This window comes from Podarcis vaucheri, assembly GCF_965113315.1.
Source record: "Podarcis vaucheri genome assembly, chromosome: 7".
Classification (NCBI taxonomy): domain Eukaryota; kingdom Metazoa; phylum Chordata; class Lepidosauria; order Squamata; family Lacertidae; genus Podarcis; species Podarcis vaucheri.
Window position 1 is genome coordinate 58,649,160 of NC_138765.1, and position 22,970 is coordinate 58,672,129.

General features: G+C 43.4%; 1 long non-coding RNA gene across 1 annotated transcript; it reads left to right on the forward strand.

Annotated features, from left to right (window-relative positions):
- The first annotated feature begins 2,238 nt into the window (after positions 1-2,238).
- On the forward strand, positions 2,239-3,488 carry LOC309535941. Its single transcript, XR_014221447.1, has 2 exons — positions 2,239-2,531; positions 3,190-3,488. It is a non-coding gene; the product is annotated as an uncharacterized lncRNA (long non-coding RNA).
- Positions 3,489-22,970: the final 19,482 nt, after the last annotated feature.

The window sequence follows — 22,970 nt, forward strand, 5'->3', positions numbered from 1 at the left end:
TGCCATGGGCAGAAAAAAAAAGAGGGAGGGAGTGACATACTTTGTAGTTTTTTGCCACCGCCACAACCCCACATTTTGTACTACCTTAGCCATAAAAAAAAATTAAAAATGCAATTGATTGGTGGCACAACCTAGCTGAAATTCAAATGAATTTGTTTTGAGCATTCTTCTGGGTCTCACAGGTCAGATAACAAGAAGGAAAATATTTACAGTGGTACCTCGGGTTACAGACGCTTCAGGTTACAGACGCTTCAGGTTAAAGACTCCTCTAACCCAGAAATAGTACCTCGAGTTAAGAACTTTGCTTCAGGATGAGAACAGAAATCGCACGGCGGCAGCACAGCAGCAGCAGGAGGCACCATTAGCTAAAGTGGTACCTCAGTTTAAGAACAGTTTCAGGTTAAGAATGGACCTCCAGAACGAATTAAGTTCTTAACCCGACGTACCACTGTACAGCCCAAAAATGGATGGAGAGGGGGAGAGAAGCAGCTGTCAGTTTCTGTGATCAAACAGAGGTCCATGGATGTTTATTAAAAAGCAAAATATGTTGTTGTTGTTTCTGAGGGGGGGAGAGAAAGAAAGAGAGAGAGAGAGAGAGAGAGAGAGAGAGAGAGAGAGATTCCACTGACATAAACCTTGAAGCCTGAGAAGGTCATTAAGCTGTAGATAAAGTTGCAAGAGGTGCAGGCAGGGCAAAGTGAGGAAAGAACAAATAATGGGGTAACCAGATTAAAGTTGCTGGTTTAGACATGGAATTCCACTGGCGGAATGCCTCTTATGCAGTTCAATTACATTTTTTTTTAAGCATTAATTCTGTTTTAAAGGTTCGTTCTCTACAAAATGGCCAAGTTGTTTAAGTTAAAAGTGAATAAGTACCTAACGAGTCATTAAAATCTATAAGACTGTGCAGCCCGCAGGCAGCTCCATTACCTAGACTCAGTCAATTGTTGCACCATGTGATAAGATGAAGACGTTGGGTTGTTATTGGGAAATATAAAAGGTTGAACGGGGCCACTAATAAGCCACTTCAGGATGTGTTAAACTTGGTAACACTGTTCGGAAAAGCTTGGCGTGTTTTCCCAGACAGTTTTACACTATTAGAGAGTTTGTTTCTTGGAACTGTTGTTTCAAAGAGCAATCTGCTCACAACAATTCACATCTGTCAGAATATTATGCCGGTTCCAAGATGCAATTGGTGCCTGAGGATTTTTTAAATGTCCTTAGCATGTCCACTTGGGAGGGTTGATGAAATGTTAATGGTAGCTGTTCTTCACTCCATCTTAGTGAGAAAGACAGAAATTACAGGAAAAGATGAATGGTACTGAAGTGTAGGTGGGTTCCCATGAGGCAAGACACAATGATAACAGCAAGAACCTTTATTGAACTTACAGAACTAGACAACAGAGGAAAAGTAACTGCTTATATACATTTCTGAAGGCCTGGGCCACTCCCACTCCCAACATGATTGGCTATCTAAACTCCCAAGCTGCGAATCATAACTCAGAGTTTAAGGGCCAATGGCAGAGGCCCAAATCCTGAATAGTTCTGTGATGTATTGAATCAGAACACAGAGGCTCAGAATCCTTAGTCCAGACTCAAGCTCAGGCAAACAGAGACCACTGAATACAGGTATCACAACTTGGTATCGCAACAGGTATCACAACCTGGAGAAGTACAAAATTCAAGAGGAGCCCTGCCAAAAGAGAGCAAAGGCCCATCTAGTCCAATGTCCTGTTCTCATGGTGGCCAACTAGTTGCCCCAATGCGTAGCCTGTGAACAGAACCTGAGTACAACAGTGCTCTCGCCACTTGTGATTCCAGCAACTAGTATTCAGAAGCTTAGTAGCCATTCATAGCCTCATCCTCCATGAATTTGTCTACAGTAATCCTCTTTAAAAGCCACCCAAGTTGGTGACCATCACCACATCTTGTGGAAGTGAGTTCCACAGATCTCAAATCTTCCAATTTCCAGTTTCACTGGATGATTCTGAGCTCCAGTATCATGAGAGGAGGGAAAATGTCTCCCATGCCACTTGTGCCATGCCCTGCATCATTGGAGTGGCATGCTTCTGAATACCTGTTGCTAAAATGCATTGCGGGACATTTTTTAATGTCAGCTTGTCACTTCCTGCATCCTGAGATGGAGGCTACATGTCAGATGTCAGCATGGCTATGGGTGTCAATTCCAAGGTGCTGTGCAGCTGCTTAAGGGTGCTGCATGCTGCTACCAGATGTTTTGCATGGAGAAGGTCTGAAGTTCAATCCCCAGCATCTCCATGTAGAGATGGGAAAGACTCTGCACCCAAAATCCTGGAGAACCATTGCCAGTCCCTGAGCTAGTTGGATGGTCTGAGTTAGATGGATCAATAAGTCAACTTCCTGTGGTCCCAACCTGGAAGCCTCATTAAGTGTTTGTGTCCTTGAACCCTGAGAGTGAATCTTGCTTGCCTGAAAGGAGGAGAGAGAGGACTGTGTGCAGAAACTAGCATACTGTGCAAAGGAAAAAAGCCCAGGGAGGTAGACCATGAGAGGTAAACCTACTCAAAGACGGAGCCATGCTTCTTTTAAAAAAAGAAGATATGAGTTGCATAAGCTGAACATATGCATTACTTTACTTAGAAATAAATTCACTCAGTTCCATGATGTTACTCTCCAGGAAGTATGCCTAGGATTTCAGTCTTTTTCTTTTTTCAATTTTTTTTTATTAAATTTGTCAAACTATTACACAATACTCTCCATAGCAAATAATTATGTTGTTTCATAAATTGACTTCTCACTCCCACCTCCACAGTGTTTTTACTCGAACCTTTTCTACTGCATTATATCTTTAGTTATTACAAAAAGTGTCTCCATCACCATTATTTTAAGATTTTTCTTCCGCTGCTTTTATCTCAAATCCTGCCTGAGATTTCATTTGACTATAGCAGGGCTGTCCAACAGGTCGACTGTGTTCTGTTGGTCGATCACAGGATCCTGGTCGAACTTTGAACCCTCAGCTTTCCCCCCGCCCCCCGAAAAAAGCTCACTAACTTTGGCTCCCTAAAAAAAGCTCACTGCCAGTTTTTTATAGTAGATCACTGCCAGTTTTTTTATAGTGGGAGTAGATCCCAGTCTCTTGGTAATTGGACAACCCTGGACTATAGTATTTAGGATTACAGTCTTAAGATTTGCTTTTTTCTCTCCCACCAGTGATTGGAAAGAAAGCTCATCAGAACTTGAGAGAACTTAAGAGAAAACAAAATATGTTTTGCCCTCCAAAAAAAAAGCTGCTATTCATTGTTTACAATTTTAAACCCAGCAAGCGGATCTCCACATCAATACAGGAAAACATATGTTGAATTCTTCCCAAAGAATAAGAGGAGGAAGGAAGGAAGAAAGAAATAGATGATCGAAAGCTGCATGGAGACACATTTAAGCAATAAAAGACGTACAGAGCATCATAATGATCATACATTATTAATTATAAACAGTATTCACTTTGCAGTGTACAGCTGTCAATGTATAAATAGAAAGAACTCAGCAAAACTATTGCATGGAAGAGAATCCAAAATTAGGGGTTTTTTGGATTTGTTTTTTTTAATGTGTTTGCACTTTGTGAATTATTCAGCATGCAAGTTGCCTTTGCAACCAGTCTATGGAGAAATTGTCCTGCACAACCCCCATGGGATGTCAGTGGTGTTCATTCAGGAGACGTGGTGCTCTTTCTCAAAAGCATTTAACTTTTAAATAAAATCTGAGCTTCTTGAAGAACTGCCTCTCCACCCCTACCCCCTAAAGCCATTGCATGCATTAAAATGTCCTAAACAGAAAACACTGGGAAGGCCTGATGCACGGCTGTCATCGCATAAAAGCATTTTATTAGAGCAAAATATTAGTTTTGTTTGTTTGCTTGGCATTCAGCAGCCAGCATCCTTATTACCGCAGAATGCCACTGGTTCCCAGCCTAAAGGCATTCAGAGTTCATCTAGAGATGGAGCAGGGGACTGCAGGCACTTCATTTCTGCACCTCTTGCTGCTGAGCTGAACACCAATTCCTATCCCAGTGTTGTCTGATAAGCTTATGGTGGGTATGATGCAAATCTCAACCTGATGCTCAACAGATTGACTGCAGGTGGAGGTGGGCAGCCTGCCCAGGGCTCCCTCCAACCTGAACCTGGAGACTGAACATGAGACCATTCTGCACGAATCACATGTCTTCAGCCTCTGAATGTGAGTCAAAACCTTGGCATTTCATTCATTCATTCATTTTATTTGTATGCCGCTTTTCCACCAAAAAAAGAAATCATGCTCAAAGCAGCTTACAAGAAAGAATACAAAGCCATTTCAAAGGGAAGCAGTGCAGGCCCAGGATTTGGGGTATAATATAGAATTGAAAGAGTGGGGGAAACTACGGAAAGTAAATTGGAAATTTACGGCATGCTACACTCTGAGGAAAAACTTTCAAAAAATGCAATACCGTTGGTATTTGACCCCCAGGAGGCTTTCAAAAATGTATAAAAATATATCTAGTACTTGTTGGAGATGTGGAGAGGAAATTGGTACAATGTTTCCTATGTGGTGGCTATGTAAAAAAATTAGGATTTTCTGGGACAATATTTATAATGTTCAGGGTGTCTTTAAAAAAACAAAAAACCAAAACCAAAAGCTTTCCTACTCAGAATTACAGGACCAGACATTCTGAGGAATGTAAGAGAAATTTTTCTGTATGCCACTGTCGCAGGAAGAATCCTAATAGCGTCTAATTGGAAAAGTGATAAAACCACTTCCAGATCATAATGGTTACAAAAATTGGTTGAATATGCACAACTAGCCCAAATATCCAGGGGGAAATGAAAGATAAGTAAAAAAAACCCCATTCATTGGAACATGGGAAGTTTTCAAAATCGCTGCCTTCGAATAACTTCTGCAGCTGTACTAAGTAAAAAGGAGAAATAATATTTTATTATAAATTGAATGGATAGGTTTATGCAATAAGTCTGTAAATATCAAATGAAATATGGAGATGATGGGAAGTTAGATGCACTTAAAGAAGATTTACAGTCAGAACATATGAATTTATTTTTTGTTAGCTTTGTATTTCATATAACAGGTGACGTAAATGTATGGTTTTCTTTTTCTGATGTTTAAGCACAATAAAGCATAAAAAAGGAAACAGTGCAAAAACAATTTCATAGTAACATAGCAAAACAACACAATAGCAAATACCAAAAAAAAAATCAGTAATATAAATATAACAAGCTTACATAGGCAACATCCAGTGGTCAACGGCAAAAACAAGGGAGCTTTACAGTTTCATCTTGGCTCTAGAAATAGTCCCTCTTCTGTAGCAGCTTCTTATAGGGCTTCCAAGGACAAGGGGTCGGGTAGCTGAAAATAACCCATGACATTGCTCCCTGGGATGCTATAGGATAGGGGAAGGCAATGCAGTATCATCTATAATGCTGTGAACTCCAACTCCCATAAGCCCCAGTCAGTTGGGTCAATGATAAGGGATGGTAGGAGCTTTAGTTCAACAGCTTCCAGAGATTCAACCCACGGGGCTACTTTTGCTGCTGAAAGTCAGTGCAGACAGTGGGTGCCACCAGTTGTGATTTTGCACTAGTAGAAGCCCTTTTATGGCTGGCATTTGGCACACTACCAGATGTCTGTAAAAAGATTCCTTGCATTTTCCCACTCTAGCCACCATTTCCTCAACTCTCTTGCTTTCCAGTTAGCAATTTTATTCAACTTTTTGTTAGAAGAGGTGCAACCTCCCCCCAGCCCGACATCAGTTAATCTGCATGCCATTCCCGATATAAAAGTGAACTGTCAAGGACGTCGCAAGAAAAGGTCTACAATTATAATGCTGCATAATCAAGAAACACCACCTGTCTCAGAATTCATTACCTCTGTCAAGCAGGCAGCTGTATATTCTCCACCACCTGACAGAGAGGGCGCAGAAACTCCACAGAGTGACAGGTGATGCTTCCTGTTTAAATCTAAAGGGACACCAACAAAATTATTTTAAACAAATATTTTAATGCCCGCTTGTTATTGACTCTCCAGGGTTTCCAAAACAGACTCTGAAGAACACTGAGTAGCTTTTATCTCCCTGCCAATTCTGTTTTCTTTTCACTTGGAGAATGAAATATCCCCTGCCCCCGCTGGCAGGCTGTGTAAAGATGGGCAGCATTCTCCCTTGCCAATACTCTTATCTTGAAAAGAGTGTGTCGTGAAGTGATCGTGTCCATTTGGGAATAGACCATCACGCGTCAAGCATGATGGAGAGAACTTTTCTAGACAGTTCCAAGGCTAACCTTCCTAGACACAGTGCGATTTAAGGTTAGGAGCAGCCTTCCCCAACCTGCTGCTCCCTAGGTGGTTTGAACTCCACTTCCCATTACCTCAGGAGTCTGGCTTTGGCTCATGGAAAGGTGCCCTTGTGGTCTGGGTGAATCCTCTGGGATTTCTTGTTGCTGGGTGAAAACACTGAGGCCGGTGCCTGCCCCTTAACACAGCATCACCTGGGAGTCACCACTCCGGTGTCCCGTCACGCTGATGTGACCCATATCCAAGGACATGAGCACACGGCAAGCAGAGTTCAAACAGAAGCTAAGCCTTGAGGTATAACATCTAAGCCTAATTTATTGTGCACAAAATCAAATGTAACATAACATGGCTTCTCTCTCTGTCCTTCTTCCTCGGAGAGAGAACTGCAAAAGCAAAAGCTATACAGAACGGAACATCTCAATTTCCGCTCACAAGACTCCAACAATCAGTGCTGGAATGTAAACACCGACATGTGACATGTAACAATCCCACACATCTGCAGCATGGGAGGAATGGAATTCCCAACACTTGTCCTACTGCCTCAGGTGCAAGGCCTTCTCCATCTTCTGTAGTCAGTTCTGAGCCCTGACCTGGCTCTCCATCTGGTGCCCCTACAGCATCCACCTCTATGCCCAGATCACTACTGGATGCAGGAGGCATCATAGGACTCTTATCAGCTCAGCTGTGGCAGGCCAGCTCCCTCAGGCCTCCTCTCTCTCCTCTGTCACCTGAGGGCAGCCATTCCATCAGACTGCCTCTGTGGGAGAGATGGGAAGCAGAAGTCTTGTTTTGTCAGCTTTGCTGGAGGCCCAGCTTCATCAGGCACCTCAGGCCCCTGAATTGTGCCAGCTAATTAATATAGGGACAACTGTTTAGAAACTGATGGCTGAGTTTGTGATTTTATTTTCCTCTTCCCTCCCTGTTCCTTTTACCTCGTGGGTTTTTTGCTTGGTTTTTGTTTTTGCTTTAGATTGTAAGCTTGCTATTAAAGACTGTCCTGTTTTGATTTTATGTAAGCCACTCTGTGAGCATTTTGGGCTGAGGAGCAGGGTACAAATGCTCTAAATAAAGACATAGAGCATTATTATAAAGTTCTTATTCACACACCAAGTGGCAAATCACCCCCTCTACCATAGCACATTGTGGAAAACTCTTCTCTGCTTACAGTATGCCATTCCTGCCCCCCAAATTGTTCTGTAATGACTCATCCTCCACTCTACTGATTTAAAAGCCAGGAGATTGTTTTGTTCTTTTGGCTAAAGCTTGACTTGTTGAAGAGGTCCTACATGATGTTGTTGTCATGAACTGGCAGGACAACAGGGAAGAGGAAGAGGATCCCATTGAAGGATGTAGCTAGGACTGGGATACACCGGTGCAAGCTGGGGATTTGGAGAGGTTAGTGTAGGAAGTACTCACGGGGTGACAGAGAATGGTGAGGTCAGTGCACAGGAACCAGAGCAGCAGGACCCATCACCAGGGCCCTAGCTCTGTAGAAGAACACAGGCTGGCATGCAAAACCAGGCATCTCAATATAGGAGTGGCAAAGGCAGCACTGGAGAGGTGCTGCCACACAATGTAGACCAGCCTCCCCCTAACCTTCTACCCTCCAGATGGAATAAGATGTGAATAGGAAGCCAAGTCAGACCATTGGCCCACCTAGCTCAGTATTGCCTACACTGACTGGCAGCAGATCTCCAGGGTTTGGGAAGTGAATATTCTTACCCCCACTTGGAGAGACTAGGAAATTGAACCTGGAGCCTTCTGCATGCAAAACAGATGCTGCACCACTGAGCTGCAGCCTTTCCCAATGTCTTGGGCTACAATTCCCATCACCCCTAAACATTGCCAATGCTGGCTGGAGGTGATGGACATTGTACTCCAGAAACACGAGGAAGGCACTGGACTGAGGAAGGCTATTGGAATAGACAATACTTGGTTAGATGTGCCAGTGGTCTGGCTCAATATAAGGCAGCTTTCTGTTTCTCTGATAGCACCATCTTCTACATCTTTACTCAAAGTCCTATGACTCTCAAGGAAGTGGGTATAGAACTGCAGCCTAAGTCAGTGGGGTTTTTGCAGAAGTAAAAATATGGATGCAGTTTGGCTGAACAAGCCATTTCAAAGAGAAGAGCTGGAGTCACAGGTTTCCACTTTTAATTTCTCTGTTGTGTGTGGGCGGGGGGCGGGTTGGGGGAGAAGCCAACTTCATTCTGAACACATCACAGAGAGCCTGGAAAGGATCACTAAATGGAAGACAAACAGCTAAGCCGGGAAGACAAATTAGCATCCTTAAAATAAGTTAAATATGGCAACAAATAAGAAAACACCAAAAGGCATTTTGCTGCCTTCCGCAGGCCTTGCAAGATGTGTTGGCCATTACTCCTTATTATTGCCCTGGGAAAGAAATGTGCGCTGAAGACGGAAAATGAAGTTAGCAATGATTTTTCAGTCATGAACCTTTCTCCAGGGATGAGTTATAAAGGAAGAAATGTAGCCTGCAAAAAGGGAGGTGGAAAGCAAGAATTGTCTAATTTTATCTGTTGAAAGATAACACACACACACACACACAGAGAGAGAGAGAGAGAGGGGGGGAGGAAAGCTTATGAAAAAAGGAGCATTGAAAGCACACAGTTGTTAAGCTAAGTGTATGGCATGTTTGGATCCTGAGGGTTGTGCTTTACTCTCACTAAGTTTGACTCAGAGCAGACCCATCGAAATGGACAAGAATAACTTAGGTCCATTCGTTCCAATGGTCTGCATCAGAGGTAACAGTATGTTAAAGTCAGTTAGCAGCATGTTCCGCTGGCAAAACGTTTTGCCTCAGTGCAATTTTGTTGCGCAACTGATTGGACAATCTGTTGCGCAGTGAGCTTCTGTGCAAATGGAAAGCTTTGCTTCTTTGTTCCATGTCTGGAACAATGGGCAGGGTATAAATCATAAAATTGTTAATATTATTATTAAATGGATGCAGTGAAAAAGACTGAGAGTAGTTATTTTCAGTCTGCAGAACAATATGTAATGGGTTAAACTTTGTATTGTGTTTCCTTTGCATTAAAATGAACGGGATGAAATAACATAACCATGTAGTTTGCAGAGTTAATTGCATGGATTTCACAGAAAGTGAGACAAATAGCATACCTTTGGGTGGAAAATGAATGACAGTGGAATGGAAACAGTGCTGCATGTGACAAATACAGGGCGGAACAGAAAACAATGACTTATGACATTTCCAAAGAAATCTTCTGCCTTCTTTTGGCCATGATCTAGGCAAAACTGGAACAGTTTGAAGCTCTATTTTATTTGAATCGGAGACATGTGTTTGCTGCTTTCATGAGTCAATGGATCTTGAAAGTGGTTACCCTTGCCCTGATTGGTGCATAATTTAATTCATTTATATGTGCAGATATCTGCAGGCCCTATATGGAGTATTCAATTCCTTATCCCACTGCATTCTTCTGCTGACTCTTCACGGTGACTTTGGAGGACAGAAAATGCTGCCTTCTTCCATCCCTAGCTCTGCCCAACCACATGCTCACTACAAGGGCTATCCAATGAAAATTATAATCACCAAGTGAAATACATAGAAACTGCCGCTTAGGCAAGAGAGAAGAGCTATGTCTGCATTGGTATGTGCCCATATAGCACAGGCAATGTGATGAGGAGGAAATGGCCAAGATGCAGAATGCGGCTTTGAGCTTTTAAATGGCGGAGCAATGCATATGAAAGAATGGAAAGGAGTCATGTAATGATTAAGAAAGCAGAGCATTATTAGCAACGGTCCAGGAAGAAAAGGTTACAGTTTTCATTTTGTGTTTTTTTAAAGGCAACTTTTAAGTGATGAAGAAATGTCATGAAGTTAAAAGGGGCGAGAAACAATAAAGCTTAGGTGGAACCAAGTTATTTATTCAGAGAGAGAACTAGATTAAGGAATGCATTTAACAATCATGGAGCCACACTGTGAAGCCTGCTGGAAATTGAGAAGGTAAATAAGTAATGGAAAGGTCAGTGGAAATGGGAAAAATCTGAAATAAGGACAGATTGGGGGTATGCATTCACTACATGGAGGATGAAAGAGGAAGGAAGCCCAAATGGTATTGTGAACTCAGAGTATAGCAGCAAGCAAGGCACTGAGTCAGAGGCTGTAGCATCAAGCTGGGTTCCTGGCTCTGTGTCTGATGCTGGTGACCAGGGAGTGGGTGTGTGGATGTGGATGGCACTAAACAGGAGACTGGAGAGCAGTAGCCCCGTGGATCATTGTATGGTAAATTCTGTGCTCTGGATTATCTCCAGGAACAGCAAGGATACTTGAGAGTTCATCCTGATTCCTTTAGACTGCAGCCCAGTGATTAAATGGTTGTCCAGAATGGCAATTTATGTGGAACAAGTTTCCTGAGCCACAGGTCCTTGGTCAATCTCTAGAGAGAAACAGACAACTGCACTGAGTGGAGAGAGACAGGCAGCCACTCTTGCCAGGCATTTACCAACTTCCTCTTCTCTGCCCTCCAAATTTAGGGGAGACTAATCCCCTGTAATCCAATTAGAAAGGATCAGCAAAGTACTCTGAGCTTATGAGTGCAGCTGTTGAAAACAATGAGATGGCACTCTTGTTTTTTAAGTTGGGCACTAATTTATGATGAGTCATTTATTTAACACTTTCCAATACACCTGATTCACATTAAGTCTCCATGAGTCTCTTTGCTCTGCAGAGTAAAGAGATGTTATGTTAAGTGAACACTGCTGTGACTACCACCCACAATTTCCTAACTGCTGTTGTGGGTTTCAGAAACACACGGCAGATATGGGCAGAAGCCAGAGGTGGTGAAAAAGCCAGCAAAAGACAGGCCTTCTGGAGTTCTTGAGGTCAAGGTGAACTCTGTGACGTTGAGGTCCATTACTGGATGCAAAAGCAGGTGGGAAACATTCTATATGGGGCTATCCCTTGGAGTTGGTCTGGAGGCTGCAGCTGGTGCAGAACATGTCAGCTAGTGTCCTTGTGGGGACAAACAGATGGTGGTTTAGAATGTGATTAATAGACTAATTGTAATAATAAGAATAGCTTTGTAGCCAAAATGCCTTTGGTTGGAATCTTGCAGTTGGTGAGGTTCGTGAGCTTCCATCTAGCTCTGGATATTCTGCAATTTGTTGCCAGCTAGGTTTGACTCAGAACAGACCCACTGAAATTGATGGACCTAAGTTAATCATGTCCATTAATTTCAATTAGCCTGCGTATGACTAGTACTGGATGCAACCCACAGAAAATGGAAAGCTTGCTTGGTACTAGAACACTGCTCGAAATATTTGGTTTGGTAATGTTACACAGCTGGTTCCAAAACATGGTCCAGTAATATCTCAAGGCAACTGTTCCAATATACATGCAAGATAACCACAAGTGAGGAACAGAATGCCGGGGCCAAATGACTACCTAGTTCACTGCCCTGGCTTGATGCCAGAAATCCCCAGTGACAACATCCCCCAAATGCTGGCTCTCCATTTTTACTACCCTTCCAGGTAATTGGTTCCATTTTCAAACTACTCATATTGTCAAGATGCTTCCCTTAACGTTCAGCCAAAATTTGCCCACCAGTCACTTAAGCCCATATGCATTCAGACATGGACAATATTTCATTAGTTTTCCTGATTATGCTGCTAGCACTTCTGTGCCATTTTCTAATGTTCTTTTCACTCTGCAGCACCTGTTGGGCTATGGAACTGTGGCTTTTTGACCAATGCACTGGCATGTCACACTAAATTTCATTCACACCAATGGGTCTGGTGTGACACAACAATGCACATCATTAGACTGTGCCCCTACACCCCCACCCTTTCCACACACGTATGCTTCTGTTCCCCTGTGACTGCTCCATGAAAACAGCAGGGGGAAACTATGCTGGGATACCGCCCCAAATTTTGCCTTGCGATTCTCTCGCTTAAGGGGGCTGCAAAATGTATTTTGTGGGGAATGAAATAACACAAGCATGCATTATGTTCTATTAGTTCTCCGAAAGTGGCTTTCACGTCATGTGAAAGCTTGATTATAATGAAGAAACTAACAATTAAGGAAACTTTGGGGAAACGAAATAAGCTGTTTTGTGAATGCAGCACTAGTCGGATTCCTCCCCTTCTGAAAACAAATCTTTGCGCTCTGCTCATCCCTGAAGAGTGCCATCATGCTCCCCATCTCATCAGTCTCCAGGCTAAACGTACAGAGTTCCTTCAACTTCTCATCGTATAACTTGTCTTCCATCCCCCGTCCGAATTTCTTACCACTTATGTTCCCACTGACCTATGCTAGTGAGGTCAAGAGTTGTTGGGAGGAACTTAGTATAGACTCTCTTTGAAGCATAACCTTGAGATTCTTGTAAGCCCTATGGCAGGGGAGAGGAGCTGGATCCATCATATATGACCTCAGGTGCAGGGCAGGTGGGCGTACAATGGCTAGGCCAAAAAGGCGAAACAGTAATTAGCCAAAGGCCTGGGAGAAGAGTTTTTGGCACCAGGTGAGCCTCTCTGGGGAGAGCATTCCATAAGCAGGGAGCCACCTCAGAAAAGGTCCGCTCTTGTTTTGCCTCCTTCTGGATCTCTCGCAAAAGAAAGGCCCACAGATGGTCATTGCAGGGTCTTGGTCCATTAAAACAGTTAAAGCAAGACTTGGCAGACCTAATCCGGTTCATGGGCCAGAGGTGTGGCCTTAGGGAATGAAAGCAACTGTGCTGGTCCCGTGGGTTTCCGTGAGGTGTGGTCAGAGTCCAGTCCAAGGTCGAGGGTGCAGTATTGAGGCCATCCATCAAAGCTGAAGCTAAGTCCAAGGCAGGGAGTCAGGCGAGGTCAGGAGATCCGGCAGAACAGGGTGCAGGCAGGACCTGCCTACCAACATTGCTCCCGCAACTTGGGACTGGGGCTTGCTGGCTTTTATCTGACCCGAGGCATAGGGCATCCCCAGTCCACAGGTGACTCGCCTCTCCTGGCCTGGAGGCGAGCACTCCTTCTGCGGGAACTTAGGTCCCTCCGCCTCTCTGCCCTGAGCCTCTGCAGCTCAGGAGAGGCTGGAGGGTTACCGGACCCAGAGGCAACCTCAGCTTCCTCTGACGGGGGTGAGAGTGGAGCACCTGCAGGCAATGGGTCCTCCATCACCTCAGGAGCCAGAGGAGACTCAGCTGATGCCTGCATCTGAGGATCCAGCACAAGTGAAGACCCTTCAGGCTCAAGCCCCAGCCCCGGTTCAGCTGGTTCTGGAGGCGGGGATTCCTGTGCAGGCTGGGATTCCTCAGGTTCAGCCTCCCAGTCTGAATCCCAGGCCATCACAGCAACCTTGCTAAATGTAAATTGTATCAAAGATGAATAATGAGAGGGTCGTAGCTCAGTGATAAAGCATCTGCTTTGCATACAGAAGGTCCCTAGTTCAATCTGCAGCATTCCCAGGTAGGGTTCCACTGTCTGAAATGCTGTAGAGTTGATGCCAGTCAGCTAGATCGACCAATGGGCAGACTCGGCTTAAGGCAGTTTCATATGTTTCTGTAGTAAACTCCCCCACCCCCAAAAAAATATGAGGCTGAACAAGAAATAAGAGACTATGAAAACCAGATTTAGGTAGTGCAAGTTGATGACCTTCATTTACTCTCCTGCCTTAAGAGTTTGTTGGTGGCCAGAGAGCCAATGATGGCTGCATTAAATCGCCTTATATTTTATACATTCCACGATGGCATAGCATCATGAGCCTGAAGGGATAATGTTAATGCACCATTTAAATCCTTTAAGTAGATTAAGAAGAATTATGTCCCCCCACTGAGAAAACAAAACAGGAACAGGTGGTGAAAACCAGTTTTCTACACGCAGGTACAAATTAAAACACAAACGAAAGGAATCTAGGAAGGATGTTGGGGACGGGGGGAGAAAAACCGCAAACATATGCTGATCGGTGTGAAAGTATGAAAACAAAATCAGCGATAAGAGGGAAATAAGGACTTTGCAAATTCCCCTTCGTTATTTATGTTTTGCATCCACACTTCTGCTGCATTCTGTACATTTCAGGTGTTCTTTTAGTTAACTTTTATTAACTAAATGAAAATGCAACTCTCAAGCTTCTGGGTATACTCGGAAGAGGCTTTGGGAAGGAAAGGACTTCTTCATATAGCTATGGAATCTTGCTCCCACAAGATGTCATGGTGGCCACAACTTGGGTGGCTGTAAAGGAGGATTATAGAAATTGATAGACAACGAGGCTTTCAGTGGCTACTAGACATGATGGCTTGGTTCTACCACGCTGTCAGAGGTTGCATGCCTCTCAATATCCGTTGCTTGGAATCACATGTGGAGTGAGCGCTCTTGCACTCAGGCCCTGTTTGGAAGCTTCCCAAAGGTATCTGGTTGGCCATGGTGAAAAGAGGATGCTAGTGTAGGGCTGCCATACATCCAGATTTTCCCTGACATTACTGGGATTTCAAAGGTGGAAATCCTTTTTATTTTCCAGGCGCTTTTGTCTTTTCCAAGAACTGGAAAACATTGTCATCATTTTAGCCAGTATACAATACCCCCATATGGCTCCACACTGCACTACCTCAAGGATTCCCCATATGAACCTGTGGTCTTCATCAGAGGGTCTTTTGCTTGTGTCCTACCTGAGGGAGGTGTCCACAGAAGAAAAAGACCTTTTCAGTGGTGGCCCCCTGTCTGTGGGATGCTCTTGCCAGGGAGGTACACCCAACATTGTTAATTTTTACATGCAAAGCTAAGACCTTTTAGTTCACTCAGGCCTTGGGTAGTTAAGTTGTCTCCTACAACAGAGCACCTCTTTTAGTAGAGTGGGCAGAACTTGGTCTCATCGTACTGGAAGAGGATTTTATTCCGTTTTGTGCTGTTGGCTGATTATTATTTTTTCCGGATTTAAACTGCTTTTATTTATTCAGTTTTATATTACTGAATTGCATGGAGCTGGTTTTGTATAAAATGACTGTCAGATGTAATAGACGAACAACCACAATCGTGCCATTTTAAAAGAGAGAGATGAAAATGTGGCTAACAACACAAACCCTGCGGTGCTCTCTGAGGTATGGAATGAATGGCATCGGGATAGTTTCATCAGGAGGGAGGAAGAACGTATCAAGGCCAAAACACCTCGATCAAATAATGGCTGTGTCAGGAATCAACACAAAAGGGGCAAAAAATAACCACAAATACCTAACTTGCTTAGGAGAAGTCTCCTAGGAATCATAACCTGCAGCAGTTAATTTCCTGAGGAGGGGAATGGCACTTCAAAGCATTATGTTGGAATAATTGAATATGTAAAGTGCTATATAAAATAATTATCTAAAGTGAAGCAGATTCAGGGGCAATTTAATACTTTAGTGTGCACAGCAGAAAATTACAGGTATTATAAGAGACTAAAAGCTGCCATAATAACGCCTCAACAGCATATTGCAGTGTGGTCAACACCTGCTAAAGTGTTTTGAATACATCTGCAATGTCAAGACAAACCTGCATTTTTGTCAAACAGCTACAAGAAAATCTCACTTTGAAAGAAAAATTTGTATAGTGATTCCTTAATAAGTAAATCTGACCTGCCTATTAATAGGATTTGATTTAAAATAATAATAAAGAAACCCTGAAGCACCAAAGGGATCTAGAATTGCATTATTCGTTGAAACTCTTCCTTTGCACCTGCCTTGGTTCCTAGCCAGGAACCTGCCAAGACTTTTCTATAAGCGTGTGTATTTGGCAGTATTCCCTCTACCCTTTTATTTGACAAGAGGAAACCCTGTGACTCAGTAAATGTTCATTACTTTTCAGAATGTTTTCTAGCCAAATAATTTTGAGTTCCGGACCGAGAATGATGATTTGGGTCGGAGCAAACAAATACCCTCTTTGAAGATGTGCAGCATGTGGGACCCCTTCATTTAGAGAAAAGGTGAGTAAGAAGCGGCATAACAGGCTTTATAAGATTATGCGTGGCATGGAGAGAGTGGATAGAGACAGGTTTTCCTCCCTCTCTCATAACACTGAAACTCATGGACATCCAACGAACCTGCATGTTAGAAAATTCAGGATGAATAAAAGGAAGGACTTTTATGGGCCACCAACCTGGATGCCTTTAAAAGAGGACAGGACAAATTCATGGGGGGAGGGGTGGAAATACTATCAGTGGCTACCAGCTTGAGCGTAGCCAGAATTTTTTTTTGGGGGGGAGCCATTTGTGGGGGGGGGGCAGAACTGTCAGTATTTTCACTGCCACTACAGTCATACCTCATGTTACGTCTGCTTCATGTTACGTTCTTTCAGGTTACGCCCCGCGGCGACCGGAAAGTACCGGAAAGGGTTACTTCCGGGTTTTGCCGCTCACGCATGCACGCAAAACGACGTCACGCACATGCGCAGAAGCGGTGAATCGCAACTCACGCATGCACAGACGCACCGCTGCAGGTTGTGCTCTTTTCATGTCGTGAACAGGATCCAGAACGGATCCCGTTCGCAACCAGTGGTACCAATGTATTGTAGAGGGTAACATCATCGGATGTTTCCATTCCTTATCACTTTTTTGTGTATAAGCGGAAGTCAGGCTGATGAATTTCCACTCTTTGTTCTCTTCCTCTCCAGACAGAGAAGATGTGTGAGAAGGAGCTCACGCAGCACGCCATGTTACTTTTGTTTTCTTTGCTGTAAATAATAAATGCTTGATGCCACAATTCCTGCACAATCTTGCTTCTGCTGACTCTGCTAGTCTGCTGATAGCGTGCACATGTCTTCCGGATGTGTGTTGATGTTTACTACAGGACTCCGGCAAGGGGATCGTCCTGTTAAGAACCTCAGTTTGCGGGGGGCCACCAGGGGGCGCATTGGAAGATGGCCGTCAATAACATCTCTCCGACCCACACGAGGTAATTAAAAGGCTGTGATGGGAGTATGCAGCCTCCCTTGCCCCCCCCAAGGGAATGGGGAGGGACTGCCTTGCCAGCTGTGTCCATAATTCACCCCCAGATTCGAAAGAAGGGGGTGAGGACACTTGGCACGAAGCCCTCGGGTGAAGTCGGCTCTCCCTGATGCTGTCTCTAATTGCGCACTGGTTTGCATTAGCATGAAATATATAATTGGAAATATATAATTGGAAAGAAGCTAATGCACATACATCAAGTGAAGATCGGGAATAAAGACTGCTGATTAATGGGATCTCTGCGAGCGGAGTGACGGGTTGGACAAATAAATCAAGTGAGGAACCATCATTAAAAGACTGGTATGTTGGAGTGAAACGGAAAGGGGGGGAGGAAAAAACGTTTCTTATTTTGTCTTATGTGAGTACCAATAACCCTCCCCTCCAGAGAGAAGAATCGTTGCTAATTACTAATCACAAGCAGGAGCTAAGAACTGTGTGGAAATGAATTACTGATCAAAGGGAGGGCTGGTGGAAACATCGGGGAATGGAAAGAAAGCTTTATGATGCAGTTACAAATGGACTTTCCTTAAGACAGGCTTGCCCATAGGAGGATGAGGGGGAGGAGAACCAGGGTCATCGGAATGTGAATGTATGGTTATCCGAATGTGATCTTAACCTGGCAGGTCCCCCTGAGATATAGATTGGCAAGCCTGTGGAAATCAACGGACAGACTGTGGAAATGTTTTTTTACGGAGGTGTGGAAATGGCGTCTGTCCTTTATGTGATATGACTCTTGGAGAGTGTAAAACCCACACAGAATATGTTTGTTTGCAACCCGCTTGTGAAGATTATCAGAGATCACAAAGAAAGGAATATATGATAACAACAAGAAGATGAGGAAAATAACAAAGAGACTATCTGGACAGAACTGGATAGAACTGTTTAATTAAAGCAGCAGCAGCAAGAGTGAAGTTTGGATCCCTTTCGGAGCTTGAAGTATGGGTGCCCCCAACAAAAATTTTAAAAATTTGGCTGTATAATTTGGAACTAATGTGATTTGGAATTAATGTGAATTGATTGGCCTGTTAATAAAAATTATATATTTTTTTTAAAAAGAACCTCAGTTTGCTATGTATTTTTATTGATGGGGGCAACTGCCCCTCCCTGCTCCCCCTTGGCTATACCCCTGGCTACCAGTCATGATGGCTGTGCTCTATCTTTCTGGTTGGAGACAGTCATGTTTCTGAATGCCAGTTGCTGGAAGGCACAGGAGGGGAGAGGGCTCTGGTGCTCAGGTCCTGCTTTCTCATTTCCCATAGGCATTTGGTTGGCCACTGCGAGAACAGGCTGCTAGACTAGATGTGCCACTGGCCTGGTCTTCTTATGTTAAAGGCAGCTCAAGAAGCATTTTCCAAGCAGCTCTTTGGGTCCCAGCCTGAATCCTTATTTCAAGTGTTTGCTGGTAACTTAATTTCTGACTCCTGCCACCTATAGTGCCTTCCAATGTGTCCTCACCAGGAAAGGGCTATAGCTCAGTGACAGTGGACTTGGGTTGCATGCAAACAGTCCCGGGTTCAATGTCTAGCATCTCCTAGTAGGTCTGGGAAGGACTCCTACCTGAAACCCTGGAGAGATGCTGCCAGTCAGTGCCAACCACACTAAACTCTCTGGATCACGTGGCACAGGGTGTCTCTCGGCACTTAGCAATGTGAATCATTCATTCGTAGCTCTAAGTTAAATTACTAATAGTTTTGTGGTAACAATGTGCTTTATTGATATTCTCCTGTGCTTAAACACTCCTGATGGAATTCTACTGTCTCTAGTAACCCTGAAAAGGATCTGAGGAGCTAAACTATTTTCAGCCTTGGTCTTAATTGGTGTACGAAAACCTCCTGTGTTGCACTGTGACATTGTGGAGAGAAGTTTTCAGCCCCAAATTTCTGATATTCGGTTGTAGTATGGAGAAAGAGCCTACCAAGAGCAGGTTAACCATGGCTAGTTTTTGTAGGCAGGTCCCTGGAAATCTGTAGTCAAATGGCATGTGAAGGGCATTCGGTCATAGATAGAATAGGAATGTAAATGTCATCCATACAATGGGCTGTGGAACAAGTGTGAAAGATCTTGTTTTAGTGAAGCAGCTGAGAAGCAACTGCATTATACAAAGTTGACCTAAAAGCTGGCAGAAATTCTGTCTCTCTCTTTTTTGTATGTGAAACTGCCTGATGAGAGCTAAGAAATGGCTTGGGCTTTCTTTTTCATGCACACTTCCACCTTGTATATCAGCATTCACGTGGCACAGGGTGTCTCTCGGCACTTAGCAGTGTGAATCATTCATTCGTAGCTCTGAGTTAAATTACTAATAGTTTTGTGATAACAATGTGCTTTATTGATATTCTCCTGTGCTTAAACACTCCTGATGGAATTCTACTGTCTCTAGTAACCCTGAAAAGGATCTGAGGAGCTAAACTATTTTCAGCCTTGGTAAGGAATTTTCTAAGTGACAAAAGCTACATGGGGGGGGGGAATAATATGCACTAGATCAGGACTGGGGGATTTGTGGCCCTTCAGATGTTGCTGAATTACAAACCCCATCATCCCTGATCATTGGTCATGCTGGCCAGATCATCTGCATACATCAAAATAAATATCTTTCTATCCCTGATTACTGGGAAAGAAGAGTTTGCTGAAACCAATTAGAGCACCAAGTCCTTAATATAAAAGTTAAAAGGGGAGGGAGCCAATTTTACATCCTTGTTTCACTCCTTTTGATGTTTTAAAGGCTTCAATCATACCTCCATTTAGACCAACTCTGACCCTCATTTCCGTATCGCTATATAGTTCTTGAATCAATAGCAAAAGTTTGCGGTCTGTGTTGGATCTTGATCATTTCTCCCACAGTCTGCTTCAATTTATAGAATCAAAAGCAGCGGAAAGATCAAGAAAGGCTGCATATAGATTATTCTTGCAATTCTTAGTGTATTTCCTTACAGTGTGGTTCAGAGTAAAGCATTGATCAATAGTGTCATATCCTCCTCGGAACCCTGCTTATTCTTCATAAATGATGTGGTTAGTTTGCAACCAGTCTAATAGTTTTTGTAGAAGATGCCGAGATAAAGCTTGGAGGAAATATCTTGCACACTAATTGGTTGATGGCTATGAGGGTTGTTCCTGTCCCTCTTCTTAAAAATCGGAAATATGATGCTCATTTTTCAACAAGGATGCAATTTTCCTGTACTATTTATGGCAGTAAATAAGGCTGCCAGGATGGGTGTCCACCAATCTATGTTCTTTATATCTTCTCCAGGAACCTTATTTATTTTCATATTGGAGATAAGGGTCTTTACTGCACTGCCAGAGACAGGGAGCCATTGAGACTGGGACAATTAAAACATCCTTACACTCTACCATTTCCAGTGTAGGGCCATGTTACTCTCCAAGTACTCTTAAGAAGTAATTAACCCATCTGGTGGCAGGAATTGAGGCTTCCTGTGTTGATCTCACTTAGTTTAAACCCTGGGCAACAATTTCCTAGAATTTAACTTCTTTTCTGTTACTGCAAGGCCCAGTTCCTGCCACTGAGTTTTCATATGCTCAGTTTTCTTGTGTTTCAGTACCCTTTTGCAATCCAACCTGCTTTTAATCAGGACTCCATGGCTCTCCCCCCCCCAAGCCAGTTCTTTACCTGCATTAATGTCCAGAGATAAATGCTTCCCAACTGGTCTATGAGAGCAAAAAGACCCAGGGAATAGCAAGCTTTTCTCTGTGAGTCCATGTGGATCTATGCTCCACCAACTCATCTGATTCTCTTTTTAAAGGCATCTAAGCTAGTGGCCTTGGCAGTAGTCACTAAACTACATCTGTTCTCATCCTATGAAACTTTAAATTGAATCTTATTATTGTCTTATTAGAATTCAAAAACCTTGGTTAGGTTAGTAAATGGGGTGGAAACTTAAGTCGTAATAAATAATAAGATGCCAAGCTATTTCCCGGCTCAGCCTTCCCAGCGGGAATTTGTGTGTGTTTTTTTTCAGGATTGTTGTTTTGTGGGTAGGGAGAGGAAAAGGGAATTACCGGCCTTTATAGAAGAGAATGGAAATGTTTTCCGCTAATTTTCGGGGATGCTGAAGTGAAACTTTCAGCCGAGGAGAGATAATGTTCTGCAGCAGCCTAGCAAATAAGTTCTGCAGAAATGCTTCAGTTGGGCCGACCCTGAGCAAAATGCAAATGGCCTCAGTTTGCGTCCTCTTCTTTGTCTGTGCCCTAAACAGAGCAGCTTTTGGCAAAGCAGATTTACATATAAATCGCTATGTAAATCTGAAATAAAATGACCAGGTTTCTGAAGTGCCAGTAGAATTCCATTTATAAGGTTTGAACGAAAAAAAACATCTTAGGTTCTATGAGTAACACAATTTGGGGAAATCCCACCCGCCTTCAACAGTGGAATAATTAGCTCCCCCCACCCTCAATAGACCAGGAAATATCCCTGAAATTGTTTTTGAAACACAGTGACTTGCAAGCCAAGGAAGAATTACACAGAGAGGGACCACCACTGAGGTCCACACCATACATTTAAAGCATGTGGCATCTCCCAGAAGAATCATGGCAACTGTAGTTTACCCCTCTTGGAGCTCCAGTTCCCATTATCTTTAATAACCTATGCTCAGCATGGTGTAGTGGTTAAGAGTGGTAGATTCGTAATCTGGGGAACCGGGTTCGCGTCTCCGCTCCTCCATATGCAGCTGCTGGGTGACCTTGGACTAGTCACACTTCTCTGAAGTCTCTCAGCCTCACTCACCTCACAGATTGTTTGTTGTGGGGGAGGAAGGGAAAGGAGAATGTTAGCCGCTTTGAGACTCCTTCGGGTAGTGATAAAGCAGGATATCAAATCCAAACTCTTCTTCTTCTTCCCCTGGATTCTTTGGGGGAAAGTGATGTGTTTTTAATGTTTACACAACCTTAGTGCAATGAGGTTTATGCTTCAATACACATGCTTCCAACTGCAACCTCATAGCAGTTCTATACATGTCTAATCAAATGTACGCAGTAGTGCCAGCAAGCTTGGCCCTGTGACTGTGGGTGCCCAGGGTCATGGGTGCCATGCAGTCCACATGGCCCTGGCACCAAAATTTGTGGGTGCCCACCTGGCCCTTTCATGGGGAATTTTGTCGTGTGCTGTGATGTCAAAAGCTTTTGACATCCCATGCATTTTACAATTTGGCAACACCCAATTGATATGCACCACCCCAATGGATCAGTGTGGGCCTCAATCCACTCCAGGTGTGCACATTTGCTGGGGAGCATGCTCAGAGCAGACCTACTGAAATGAATGGGCCTATTATGTCTGTTAATTCTAGTGGGTCCAATTTAATGGATACATCTCTGGATGCATCCCATTGGGTTGTCTGCAAACAAGTTCTACTCATGAGTAGACCCACTGAAATTAATGAGCCTAAGTGAATCGTGCCTATGAATTTCAATGGGTCTGCTTTGAGTAGAATAGCACCCATAGTCTCTGTGGAAACAGAAGAAAAGTTCACTTTCCTGTTAAAAGATACAACACCATTTTTTCCTTGTGTTTTAAAGATCACATTAGTTCATCATGTCCACTTAAGTATATTTTTAGATGCTGAATGCAGGAAGGTAATGAGTTTTCCCACTCTTTAAAAAATTTCCACCACATTTCCCTTTTGGGTAATTAGGCAATGGGGTGGGGAGAGAAAGATGGTTCTGTTTAATTTTCTCTCTCCAAAAGCAACTTGCTGTAAAAGGTTCATTTAGCTTTTCCAGACTAATCCCCAAT